We start from the raw sequence: 12,939 nt of genomic DNA on the forward strand, positions 1-12,939 counted from the left end.
CTGCTTAGTTGTAGGTAGAACACTGATGCTTCTTTTAGTTTCATTTTGATAGTCAACACCATGTAAAAATACACAATGTCTTGTAACCATTTGGCTGCTCTGACTTTTGCAGCAGCACTGCAGGCATTCCAGCAGAAGAGGTGTGAAAGTTCATCTGCCTGCATAATTCTTGTATGAACTCACTTCAGTGACACATTCCTCCTGCAGGATTGCATTTCAGCTGAGGACACATGTCTCTGACATCATACAACAAAAATACCTAAATCCAAGAAAATCAGTTATGGTTTTTACTGTCAAGATACAAGCAAAGTCTGTGGGAGGCAAAAGGCTGCTTCTCTTCCTGGTTTTCCTTAGTAGCTCACTAAAGTAGTTCAGATCAAAACCACCTCATTAGATGAGATGGGAACGTGGAAATTTAGATTACAGTCATAAAAACATGCTATTTACAGGAAGTTGAACAGGTGCTGTCCTTTGAAAACACGTTATCTGCTGCTAATGGAGCCTGATTCATATTAAACTATTCAAGTTGGTCAGAGTAGGTGGAGTCAAATTTAAATAAAACTTTATTTAAGAAGCAAAGCTAGAGCTACAGCTGCTTTCTGCTAGCAGCTCTATAAGAGATGATTCCTATAGTCAGCAATACTACTGCAGAATTAGGTACCACTCAAAATGAAGAAAGGTTTCATGATCTGTCCTAATAAGGGAAAGTACATCTGGCTGCCCTGGAGCCGCCTAGTTGGAAGACTGTTGCTCTGAGTCATAGCCTTTCTTTGTTTCCTCTGTTGCTTAAGAGTAAACTACAGGCAGCCCAGCATGTCTGTCTTGACACATCAGTGTGCACATTTTGCATGCAGGCTGGGATGAGGGAATATAGAGGGAACTGGTAAAGTGAAGACTCCCACCTGGTCCCTGTAAGTTTCTGACCTGCTCTGTTTTTGCACAGCTTGCTTGCATCCTTGCATTGGTGCCAATGAGGTGATTAGCTAGCAGAGAAGAAAAGAATCCTTTGTAAATTTGCATTTCTGCACCAGGGTACTACCTGGTGTATGAGCTGCCCTGCGCTGTGGAAACTTGGCTTTGAAACCTAAGCAGAGAGCAATTAAGGTTTTAGTGCTAATGATTGAATTACATTGCATGACGTAGCATTTCAAGTGTGACAAAAAAGTGTGCTGTGAAATGTGGTTTTCAAAGGCACATACTGCATTTGTGATAGCCATTTCAGAAATGAAAATAACCCAAAGATTTTCAATACCAAAAAATGAAGCTATTTATTCTGTATGCAAATAATCCCGTAGCCAGTGAAAGACACTGCTTCAGCTCACTTAAAAGTAGCGGGGATATGAGAAGCCTGTACACAGAATCACAGTAAAAGCTTAGGCTATTTTCTGATTGCATTATCTTATCCAGTGATATTTCAAATGCCAGTAGTGGTCTGTTCTCTATATTTAAACTATCACAGCAGAAGGCATTGTGTTTCCTATAAAAATAGTGTTTTAACTGTTTACACACGACCAAATCATAGCATACACTGAGGAAGAAGCCCCCAAGAGTTGAAGCGTGGTACTTGTTTGGTGCCAAATTCCTTTCCTTTGGCAGGGGGTGCGGGTCCCTTATCTGGGATATGTTTTACTTCCAACTTCAGGTTAGGTCAGCTCTGTTTGCAGATGAGTTGAGGAAGGAAAAGTGTACAAGCAAAACACTAACCCACGTGGTGGGGAGGCAACACGGCACAGTTTATAGAGGCAGGTCATTCCCCTGTGCTCTAGCAGCAATGTAAACCAGCCTAGGAAGGCTGGCTCAGTATCCTTAGTGAGGATATCGTGTTGGGGTCAGGACGTTCTTTTAAAATTATAGTTGAAACAATAAAAAGCTTCTGGTAGCCGGCATGGATCTACTGAATAAGACAAAGGTCAGTCTAAGATGTAACTTCTGTGCTTTTTGGTCCTGTTTAGCCCTAGTAACAAAATACAGGTACCTAATGAAACTAAATTTCAAATTACTGGCTGTAGATATTGAATATTGGATCAATATTTGGGTCTGTTACAGCAGCTAGTATTGGTCAACAGCAGTTTGGGCCACTTGGGTGAAAAGACTTGGATAAAGCTAATCTGGGCTCAGTCGTGCAGGCTGTAGAATACAGATAGAATACAGATAGAAGCAATGTGTTCATTCTTAAAAATATGGTTTCCTATATTTAACATAAGCATTAGGATTTAAAATCCAAATGTTTCTTCAGACACATAATACACATAATACTGTCATCATGAAGTCATCATGATGTCATCATGAATAGAATAATTTTAGTATCAATACAACGATTTTATTGGCACTTCTGCCTTTTACTTTTATGAGAAGCATCTCACAGTGCTGTAGGAGATCCAAACGAACTTGTCTGTTTATTTTACTCATAGCAAATAATTTGCTTAAAGATAATTGGGTGACACTAAGACACATCAGCCTTGCTGCACAAAGAACGACCTGGATAATCTGGATTTCCTAGCTGTGTACAAAAACCACATGGATAGCACTGGGGATGGGATTGGCCTGCAGTTCCATGAAGCACTGTGTAATGGTCTGTCCGCCCTTTGTAATACTAGATACAAATGTACGCCAGCCAGTGGATTCCAAAGCAAGAGTTATTTTAAGATGGACAAGAACCTGGTTACAAAGAGGAACATGTACCAACTCTCTGTCAAATATGCTTCCAGAATTTATAAATAGGCAACTTTTTAAAAAAGGGGTAGGAATTAGAGGGTATTTCAGTTATTGCCCACTAGAATTTCCACTGCTGCTCTGGAAGCTGAGAATCTGCTCAAAAAGATGGAAGAGGTTCAGCCTTCAGCATCCCTGCAGCAACCAACCAGAAGTAGAAACTTTCACATTAAACTTCAGTTTACCAAAAAAAGAAAGGTGCATCTGGCATGCATGTTGTTGGAAAGGATGCCAAAGGGCACCTGTCTGTAAAGACATCCTTTGCTTTCCAGAATTAAACATGGAATAAGGAGGTCATCATCTGTGGTCCCTTACATCAGACATCTGTACAAGGACTGTACAGTATGTGCAATGCGTGTTCCACAGCAAACTCAGAAATCACTGTTAGAATTTGCACTAATTGATAAAAAAAAAAAAAGCTTAAGGTTGAAGAGACATAATAAGTGGTTTCTCCTATGGAGAAATGGTATTTTTTATTTTTTAAGAAATGAGGTAAGCTGGCAAGAAAATGTAATGAACTTTGATGTGCTATTACTTTAATTACACACATTCAGTGCACAGAGGATCTGTCTGCAGGGCTGTTCAGCTGCATTCACAAATTTTAAATCCATTGCACTTAAAGGAGTGTGTGTGTGGGGGGTGTCTTAGTTTTAAAACAGTGGAAGAAATATGCTGAATTTAGCAACAAAGTGGTAAGGAACTTTCTGTGATACCTGGTAATGAACAGACTGTGCCTGCAAAATCATCACATGAATTACTTTAGGCCCTGATTTATCACCTCTCATCATCTGGTGAACTTTGAGTTCTCATCTGTTTCTATTCTTTCAGGAAAGCTCAGCTCCTTTGCAGAAATGAGCAACTCTGGTGTATTTCCCACAGAGCTGGCAAGCAGATAGTGGATATTTTCTGCAGCCCATATGGATCTGAGGCAAAGAATACAAAGAGCCAACAGTGTCTCATGGCTCTCCAAGTGCACAGCTCGGAGCTTAAGTTCAGAATGTCAGAACACTTAACTCAGCAGGAATTTTTCTATTTTATTTGAATAAAATTGAGATGAAACCAAAGAAAATCTAAAGCAGTGTTGCTGAGCTGCCAGAAAGATTTGAGGGTTTTACTTCTGTCTGGAGGAGGAGGAGCTACAAGATCTGGTTTAGTAGCTGTGGTAGCAATGGGAGGATGGTTGGACTAGATGAACTTGTAGGTCCTTTCTAACCTTGTGATTCTATGATTCTTCCAAAGGACTGAAGTAGTGGCAGCACATTCCCCTGTTTACATATTTCAGTAGTTGTTAGTGCTTATTGGTCCCCAGAACCTTCCCTCAAAGCTGTAATTTCTGATGAGATCTTATACCTCACCCCTACCTTCTTCAATTGCCATCCAGCTACCATGAAATCTTATTGTTTCTCTTGGCCTATTATCTTATCAGAGATTACATGTGAAGACTTCCCTTAAAAATTTAGAGCTTGGTCAAAAAAGTCAGTATTTCAACTCCTAGTTTACATCCACAATTAAAGGAGATCTTCAATCTTGATTCTCAACCATTAAATTCAAAGCTTTATTAAAATTACTACATGCCTACATACCAAGCTCTCATAAAGACAGAACACACCTGGGAGGGGGACTGCACAAAGAAAGAGTAAATGCTATTAGTGCAAAACATCCTGATAAAGAACAAATCTGCATCAGAGGAATTTTGTCATTCTCAGTAGTAAACCTGTGAAAAAAAAACACCTGTGTGATTGAAATCTCACTGTATGGATCCATTAGCTTAGACTGAACAAAGGATATAAGGTAGAAAGGGTTGTATAACGATAACATAAACAAATATTGGTGCCTAGAAACAGCAGGCACAGACGCATTAAAATATTTAAGGTACCTGAAATATTAACTGCCTAGCAACAAGTCCCTGATTACTTCAAAGAAAATACTTTGGAAGGCAGAAATCACAGCTATTATTATTATTATTATTCTTTTTTTCTTTTTTTTTTTAACAATAGCAATTAGACTCATCGTTATTATTACATTACATACAATTGCACGCACAGTGAATCCCTGCCTTAAATAGTTTGTGCTTGACTACACTAAGAAGCAATACATGAGCAGGAAATCACAGGATGTATTTTACAGAGCAGAGAAATTGACTCTCTGCATCACTGGGCTGCAGCTCCTCCCCTGCCTCAGATTTATGTTACAGCAATCCCAACCCACCTAAAATCTACATACTCATTTCTTGATTGCAATTATATTGCAGTTGTGCCATACAAACTATCCCAAGCACATTACATGACACTGACAAAAGAGCCAATTTAGGCCGTGACTCTTATTTCCCCTCTGTTGTTCATGTCGTTGCAAGTTCCTGTACCTTAGTCTGGTAGTGACCCACAGTGTACTCACTAAGCAGCTCCTTGGGTTACAGCCTGGCGCTGCTGTCTTCCCTCACCATTACACGTACCTTACGCATGAGCCCAAAGGCCGAATTTCCTGCTCAGTCCTTGTGAAACAGTTGAAAGGATTGTGATGGAAAAAGGTTCCCAGTAATACCTAAACAAACTTTCTAATCTTGCATGTGTTCATTACAGCAGTGAGCAAACACGTTGGCAGGATGTTTCCACACTTTGGTGGCAGGCTCTGGTAGAAGCCTACATTCCTCCGATATTTTTTTAAGCTCATAATAGGTGTCAGATTAGGGCAGGTTTGCATGCGATTGGAAGCCTTGGGTTCCTGCAGTTCCAGTTAAAACACACAACTTAGAAACATTCAACATTAAAATAACAAAACAAAGCAGGATGCTTTCAGATTTGGGTTCCAAATGAGGCTTTTAGAACCCTACTTGCACAAGGCTCATTTCAAGCTCCATATGATACCGATAGCTGCTTTCAGGTGGGATCCAAGCCTCATTTGCTAGTTGTCCACTCCTGATGCATGATTCTTCTGTAATGTTCCTCTCCCTCGTGGGCAGGAAAGCCAAGGAGTTTTTTGTGCTTAGGATTTTCCTCGTTGTACTTTCTGTCTGAAGGACTGCACGGCCGAAGTTGTGAGGAGTTGCAACAGAAGTGAAAGTATTTGTGTAAATGATAAGAGGAAGAATGGTCCAACTTCTGTGTGAGCTCATCTGCTCACACAGCACAGGACAGGGGTGGGCTACGTGCAGCAGGCACTCAACGAATCCAGGCTCTAAGAAACTTCCAGATTTAAAAGCTGAAGTCACTTAGGCTTGAATCAAGAAATAAGCTTCCCACCAACCTTATTCCCAGCAAAATCCAGCCAGTGGAAGAAACTTGTGATGATACTTTAACTCTCATCATACAGCCAAGAATCGCATCAAGAAAATGCGCTATTGCGGCACTATTAACGCGATTTTACAGCGTCGCAGAATTACGTTCCTCAGGAGCAGCTGAACCAGCTGCATTACTGCACTTGGAAAACACGGACTTTGCTCGCTCCAGCCGACTGCCGCTGTAGTTCTATGCGTGACGCCACCGAACCTTCACGCCGCTCCGGGAAGCGAGCGGCAGGCGGCGGCCGGTAGGGGGCAATTGGGAGCCGCGGGCGAGCCCACAGAATCACGCAGAATCACAGAATGACCCGGGTTGGAAGAAACCTCAAGGATCATGTAGTTCCAACCCCCTGCCTGGCAGGGCCACCAAACATACACCTTTACTAGATCAGGTTGCCCAGGGCCCCGTCCAACCTGGTCTTGAACACCTCCAAGGACGGGGCATCCACAACCTCCCTGGGCAGCCTGTTCCAGGGCCTCACCACTCTCCTAGTGAAGAACTTCCCCCTAACATCCAACCTAAATCTTCCCTCTTTTAACTTAAAACCATTTCCCCATGTCCTGCTATTATCAGCCCTTTCCAAGAGTTTACTCCCCTCCTGGGTGTAAGTTCCCTTCAGGTATTGAAAGGCTGCAATGAGGTCACCCCGCAACCTTCTCTTCTCCAGGCTGAACAAACCCAACTCCCTCAGCCTGTCCTCATAGGGGAGGTGCTCCAGCCCCCTGATCATCTTCCTGTCCCTCCTCTGGACCCTTAACAAAATCTCCATGTCTTTTTTGTACTGAGGGCTCCACACCTGGACACAGTACAACAGATGGGGCCTCACAAGAGCCGAGTAGAGAGGGACGATCACCTCCCTATCCCTGCTGACCACCCCTCTCCTGATGGAGCCCAGGATCCCATTTGCTTTTTCATCCCAGTCCTTTCAGAAGCCTTTTACAACAGGAATGCCTGCTTTCTATTTTATCTTCCCTGAGCTGAATCCAACCAGATCGAACAAAACCAAAGGATAAATGGCTGCTCCAGCTAAGAACTGAACCTTTGCCCACAGCTGGTGCTGTTAAATGGCATTTGCCTGTGGATGCTGTGTTTGATTAAAGGTAGTAGCATCTATTTTTAAGATTGCTGGCAAGTTTTATCTTTGTCATTGTAATTAACATAGAGGCTCGAGGCGAATCAAACCAGCCAACAGAACAGCTGCATGCATAATGCACCAGTTGGGCTCAGAAATCTCATATTTCAACCTGTTTTAGCTGTTCTTAAAATCCAGTAGTGGCGTGTGCAAGCACAGCTTATTGCAGTGAGCAGTCTATTCCCATACCGACCTAGCCAGACTCTCACTTTCTGTCTAATCTCACTCATTTTTTCCTGCAATTCTACTCATTATTTCTTATCGGGGATAAAAGATGGGATTGTTTAACCTCAAAGTAAAAAAAAATCACAGAAACAAAACCAGGCCTCAGGCTTTATATGATTCAGTGACAGAGGACAATGAAGACAGCTCTTCTCGTTATCTTTCCAGCACTGTTTGTATATTTCAAGACTGTTTTCCTCTTTCCCATACATCTCTAAAGAACTGCAATTCTTCAAATCACGAATCACATCTGCTAAAATTCAGATTATCCTTTGGCCTATTTTCAGTGAATTCATATAATTATTGAAATGATAGCATCAAAAAGATAGTATTCTCACTGAGGCCTTTCTAGCAGTGGAGCAAAAGGATTACTGCATAGGTCTTATGTGTAATGCTCCTGTGTATTCATCTTAGCATAACTGGATTTTTTTCCCTTTTCCTACTGGTTGGTTCATCAGTTTGTGATCTAGGATTACCCCAAAACTCCTGATTAACCAGCTGTTCTTCAGCTTGTATTTATAGCCAGAAACATTTTCTTTTGCCTGCCATTTCATGAGTTTGAGAACATTTCTTCAGTTTGGCACAATAATATCATAAAGGAATCCTGATACCTAGTGGGCTTTTGAGTCATTCTAGCCTGATATCCACTAAACATACTGGCTATTTCATTATTTGGGCCATAAATAAAGATACAAAATAGTACCAAGCTTGTGAGTTTAGTACTAGTACCTCTTGATAACAGCCAGCACAAATAACAATAAGGTGAACATCCATAAGGAGGCTGGCTGTGTATTACCTTCTGCCCTTCTCTCTCCTCTCTGGCACTAGCATGGAGGGACACCCTTTAACGGGATGAGAAGGCCACCAGCATTATCAAGCCCCAGGTGCTGAGCTGCCAGAACATGGTGACATCCATTGTGGAACAGGAAAGTACAGTGAGCACTCTATAAAATGTACTATAAAATAGCAGCAAACTCTGAGTGAGACTTTGATCAGTGCTGCTGCTGGACAGCAAGACTTGAGATCTTCCAGTGGCCAGCAACACCTTCTCTGTTGCAGTATTCTGAGGACTAAGCGAGCCTTTGACATGTGATCTTCTACTTAAAGCCTGAGTCTAGCTTGTGATTACTGTATTATGTGCTGGTTGTTAAGAATTTGACTGGATCTACAGAGGGTTTAGGTAACTGGAAAGTGCACATAACTGGAAATTCTAGAAATTCTGTGCAACTGTAAGCTATGTTAGGCCCTAGAAATTGTAGATTACAAGCTGTGTTGATTACTAAATTTATAATAACAAGTCTCTAATTATAACCACAACCCTGTGGCCAGTTCTCATTCTGCCAAGGATGTCTGTGCTCTGTAGTATCAGGTGACAGTCAGCCCTTAGGAACCACTCAACAGGAGAAACTTCCCAACTATTTGGGGCTGTGGTGGTGTCCTGACTGGACTGCATTTCCCTGGATAACTATGGGAAGAGCACGAGAGGCAAGATCACAGGTCATATTAAGCCAAGATTTACTCTATCTGCCCAGGACTGCTAGACTGTCAGACGGGTATTGATTCAACATTGTTATGTTAACAGTTCCATAACACTTCATTATCTTGCAAGTATCTGAAAGTAGATATTTTATTTTCCTTCTATTTATTTATTTATTTATTTATTTAATTTAAGGAATGAGGCAATTTGATCTAAAATTCTCAAAGTCTTCTTTGCCCTTTTTTAAAGACTTAAGGTGGTGCAGATTCATCATTATCCATACAGTTATAACCTTCCATCGATCTTTCAAATATTGGACAATCATGGTAATTTAGAAGCCCAAATACATTCCCTGCTTTATGGAGCCTTGTTCATCCTCTGTCAGTGTCCAAAGGTCAGTACTTACCATTCCAAGGCCGTCATGTCTCCACCCGATCCTACCAGACTGATGATATAATGTAGACTCCTGCAATTACAACACACACTGTAAATTTTCCCTTCAGTAATAGCTCAGAAATAGTTCTGTTTCTTCCTACAGTGAGTATGGCAGGCTTATGGTGCCTTCATAAATGAAAGGATGCCTTGCAATTATTTGCATCTCTTCCCCCCCCCCTCCCCCCCCCCCCCAAAGACATAGTTCATTATTTATAATTAGCTTCTAGGACATAGAACAGTTTTCAGGAATGGCTTTGGACTTTCCTCAGAAATATCTTCTTGTAAAGCTGAGTCATCTGTGTAGCTACATATCAATCACAGCACCACAGCTCTCTGATTTATCACATGGAGTCACAGAATTAGAGGGTAAAGCTATTATAGATACACAGTATATATATATTGCACAAATACATATGTCAAAACATAACTAAAATGTCAAACAAAGTGAAAAATATAGTAGTAATTGCCAGGTGTTACATGAGGCTCTGATTTCATCTTGGCTTCTCATTACCATTTCCCTTCAAAAATGCAAAACTCAGCTGACAGCAATGGCAATACACGACTTCCCACGTTCGTCTAAGGTACAGTCTTACATCTTTTTCCCCCCTTATTATTTCCATAAAACAGAGAGCTTTCATCTATATGCATATTAGTATGACTAATTTCTTCCACACTAACATATTAAACAATACATACACATATCAGAATAGATGTATATAGCACCATAGTACATTGTAGAAATATTATCTTTAGTTATGTATGTAAAAGGAAGGGAAGATTTTTATCCAAGACTAGGCAAGGATTCAGATTTTATGACTTTCAGCCCTCTGTTTTAGTCTCATGTCTATCTTCCCTAGGTTTTACAATGACCTACATATCATTGCACAGGAAATGCAAAGCCAGCAATAAACACTATCAGCTTCTTTACAGCAATGATCAACTATCCTAGTTATTTAAGTATAGAACATTTAATCTCTCAGGAAAATAAAGTTATTTTAATCTTCTGGTGTAGCCCATTGAGAGTCATAAGAATTGTAATTACCAATATGGTGCTTTACTGTACAGCAAGTGCTTGAGCTTTGCAAATTCCATATGTGCGTTTTTATATCCACAAGCCACAGATGAAGGAAAAGTTGATGGCATTTTTGACCTAAATTACTGCCTAGCAGCAAGAGATTCTGCTCTCACAGGAAAAGGATTCAGTGTCATTCTTAGCACTTTACACATCCCTGTTCCATTCTTACATACAGATGGGCATCCCTGCAATATAAATGCATCTCTACGTAGAGATCAAGGTTCTGTAAACATGGGTTCCATTGGAGAACACTGGTTAGGGTCACTTGGAGCCTGGTTTCATAAGAAATACTTCAGTAGATTATTCAGCAGCTGCATTAGTTCCCTGATTTCAGTTCACAGTATGCTGCACAAATGCTTGTGGCTATACAATGCAGGCCTGGTACAGGAATAGAAACATACAGCTGGGAAGGAGGAAATGATTATTTAAGCTGTCTTTAGCACTGTTGTTGGTGAATGTCACAATGTGTCAAAACTTTGAGAAGTTCTTCTGGACTTTTTCCTAGTCTCTCATTTTTCTTATTAAAAGACAGGAGCTCCATTTGTCCTGTAGCTTTGCTTTTTGTCCTTGAGAGAAGCCAAGTCCTGTAAAACTTCTAAAAACATGAACTATTTTGCTTTTGAAAAAGCAGCCCACATTGAAAAATGACAATGAAGCAATCTCTTCCAAAAGGCAGAAAACCTCCTAATTTGCTTTCAGAATACTTTAAAACTTTAATTTTACTGAATATCTCTTCAACAAAGTGCCTGTAGACTTCCATCCTGCACTTTAGTAAACTTATTTTACCCTTCTTCCAAGACACTGAGTTGAATGCTGTTTCACAAATAGAAGTGTGATCAGGACAATACTGTCTCTGAAACCCTTCCACAGAAGCCACAGCACCTTAATAAAAACCCATATTGTTGTGAGGAAGCATCTGAAGAAACACCTACACTGAAAGTTCTTCCTGTCAAAGGATTGGTGTACGTAGGTCTAGACAGCATTGTGCAGATGTCCTTGATGCATCTGGACAATGGGATTAGTGCTCACTCAGCCCTTAAGAAATGAAAAGACACATGGGGCCGTGCAGAGAAATATAGAATCCATTTAACAAAGCACTTCTTGAGTCTGAAATAGCCCACTAAGTACACTTGTAAAACTAGCAGCAAAGCAGTACATCTATGTTATCAGATTAGGAAAAACAAGCAGAATTGGTTGAAATTAAGCTGTGAGTTTTATTATGGTGGTGGCAAAGAGCGCCCTGTCATTTAATTCGGAACAAAGTTATGAATTAAACATAGTCTCAATATACTATAAATAATATCTTGACTTACTGAGGTGGACCAACAACAGTATAAGGAATCCTTTCATGTATGACTGTACTAGGTAGACTACAAGTGGAATTTGTAATTATAGAATGAAAGAAAAGAAAGTAATCATAGGCCCTAAAAAAAAATTCCCCTTTATTTTTGCACACAGTATCACTGATTTGATCTTAACACTAAGTGCAAGAGGGAAATCAATGTATTATCCATAAGCCATGAAATATATTGCAGATGTTGATCACATACACATAGTTTTGAAAGGACAATTTTATTGTTTTCCTGTGTGCTGAGTGAGGCTCAATGGAAATATTCCCACTAGTAAATAAGGCACTTCCACAGGGAAGCAGGAAATGCCATAATCCTCCTCCCTTTGGAGATAACAACTCCAACTGCCATATGGAAAAGTTATTCCTGTGAAAAGTTAGACATAAATACAAACAAAAATTCTTATGCTAAACTTCTTTCCCTGGTTTTGAGGAATTCTCATTTTGTTGTAAAAAGTTAATATGTATTTTTTTAATGACAGAACAGTACAAAACCACTGTTATAAGTTTCTTTTCCCAGAATACTTAGTACAAAGATGATATCTGTAGGTACTTCTGCAGTGTTCTGGTGCCAATTGTTGGCTGTCACAAACTTCTCTTTATCTGCTGTAAGCTGCCAATCCGAAGTGCCTACTGTGTTACTTTTGTTCCAAGGAGGTTCCATCTCAAAGTGGAGTAAACCTCTCCATTAAGAACAGAAATGCCATTTCAATAATACTTGTGAATCAGGAAGTCACCTTCTTGCATTGCAGTCTCTTAACCATCTCACACAGCTGGGGAGCTGCCATATCAACTTAGTCAACGTGTGATTAAGGATTAGGCAGATTAAAGAATATGACTGTGATATTGCAGAAGTACTCATCCATGGATGTGATTGAAGATAGTAAGAGCACAGCAATGTGGATTTATTATTCATACCCCTCTATTAAAAGGAGCATGTCAAAGACACAGGCAAACCAGTTTGTCTTGTCTGCAAACAAATATCTTGCAAGAAAATCAGCAGGTGTAACAGGAGGCCAGCTGGACTGAATGGGGAACATGCAACCAGCCTCTAATGCAAAAAGGGAGCATATGGAAAATCCAAATGCATGTGGACTACAGATGCATTGCCTGGGAACACAAGGATGAAAGTAGGAAGAACATAATGCCATTAGGTTGAAAAAATGGCAAAGAGTATGAAGTGAAATAAGAAAAGAAAAGCCTCTATAACTACTTGGGCATCAGGAAAATGACCAAAGCAAAAAATGAATCCACTGCTAA

At 40.3% G+C, this 12,939-nt stretch overlaps 1 long non-coding RNA gene across 6 annotated transcripts in view; it reads right to left on the reverse strand.

The window, feature by feature from the left end:
• Positions 1-12,939, reverse strand: part of LOC107316176 (uncharacterized) — a 43,416-nt gene that overhangs the window by 25,292 nt on the left and 5,185 nt on the right. For 2 of the 6 annotated variants that reach the window (XR_001556214.3, XR_014948781.1), the window contains 2 exons: positions 9,228-9,287; positions 4,656-5,730 (listed from right to left, as the gene is read on the reverse strand). This is a non-coding gene — a long non-coding RNA (uncharacterized LOC107316176). Of the gene's footprint in view, positions 1-4,655; positions 5,731-5,763; positions 5,895-9,227; positions 9,288-12,939 lie in introns of those variants that run through there. The other 4 variants (XR_001556209.3, XR_014948783.1, XR_014948784.1 and 1 more) reach the window with 2 other exon arrangements.

The sequence above is a fragment of the Coturnix japonica genome, chromosome 8 (genome assembly GCF_054131305.1).
Source record: "Coturnix japonica strain WE chromosome 8, WE-NBRP24, whole genome shotgun sequence".
Taxonomy (NCBI): Eukaryota; Metazoa; Chordata; class Aves; order Galliformes; family Phasianidae; genus Coturnix; species Coturnix japonica.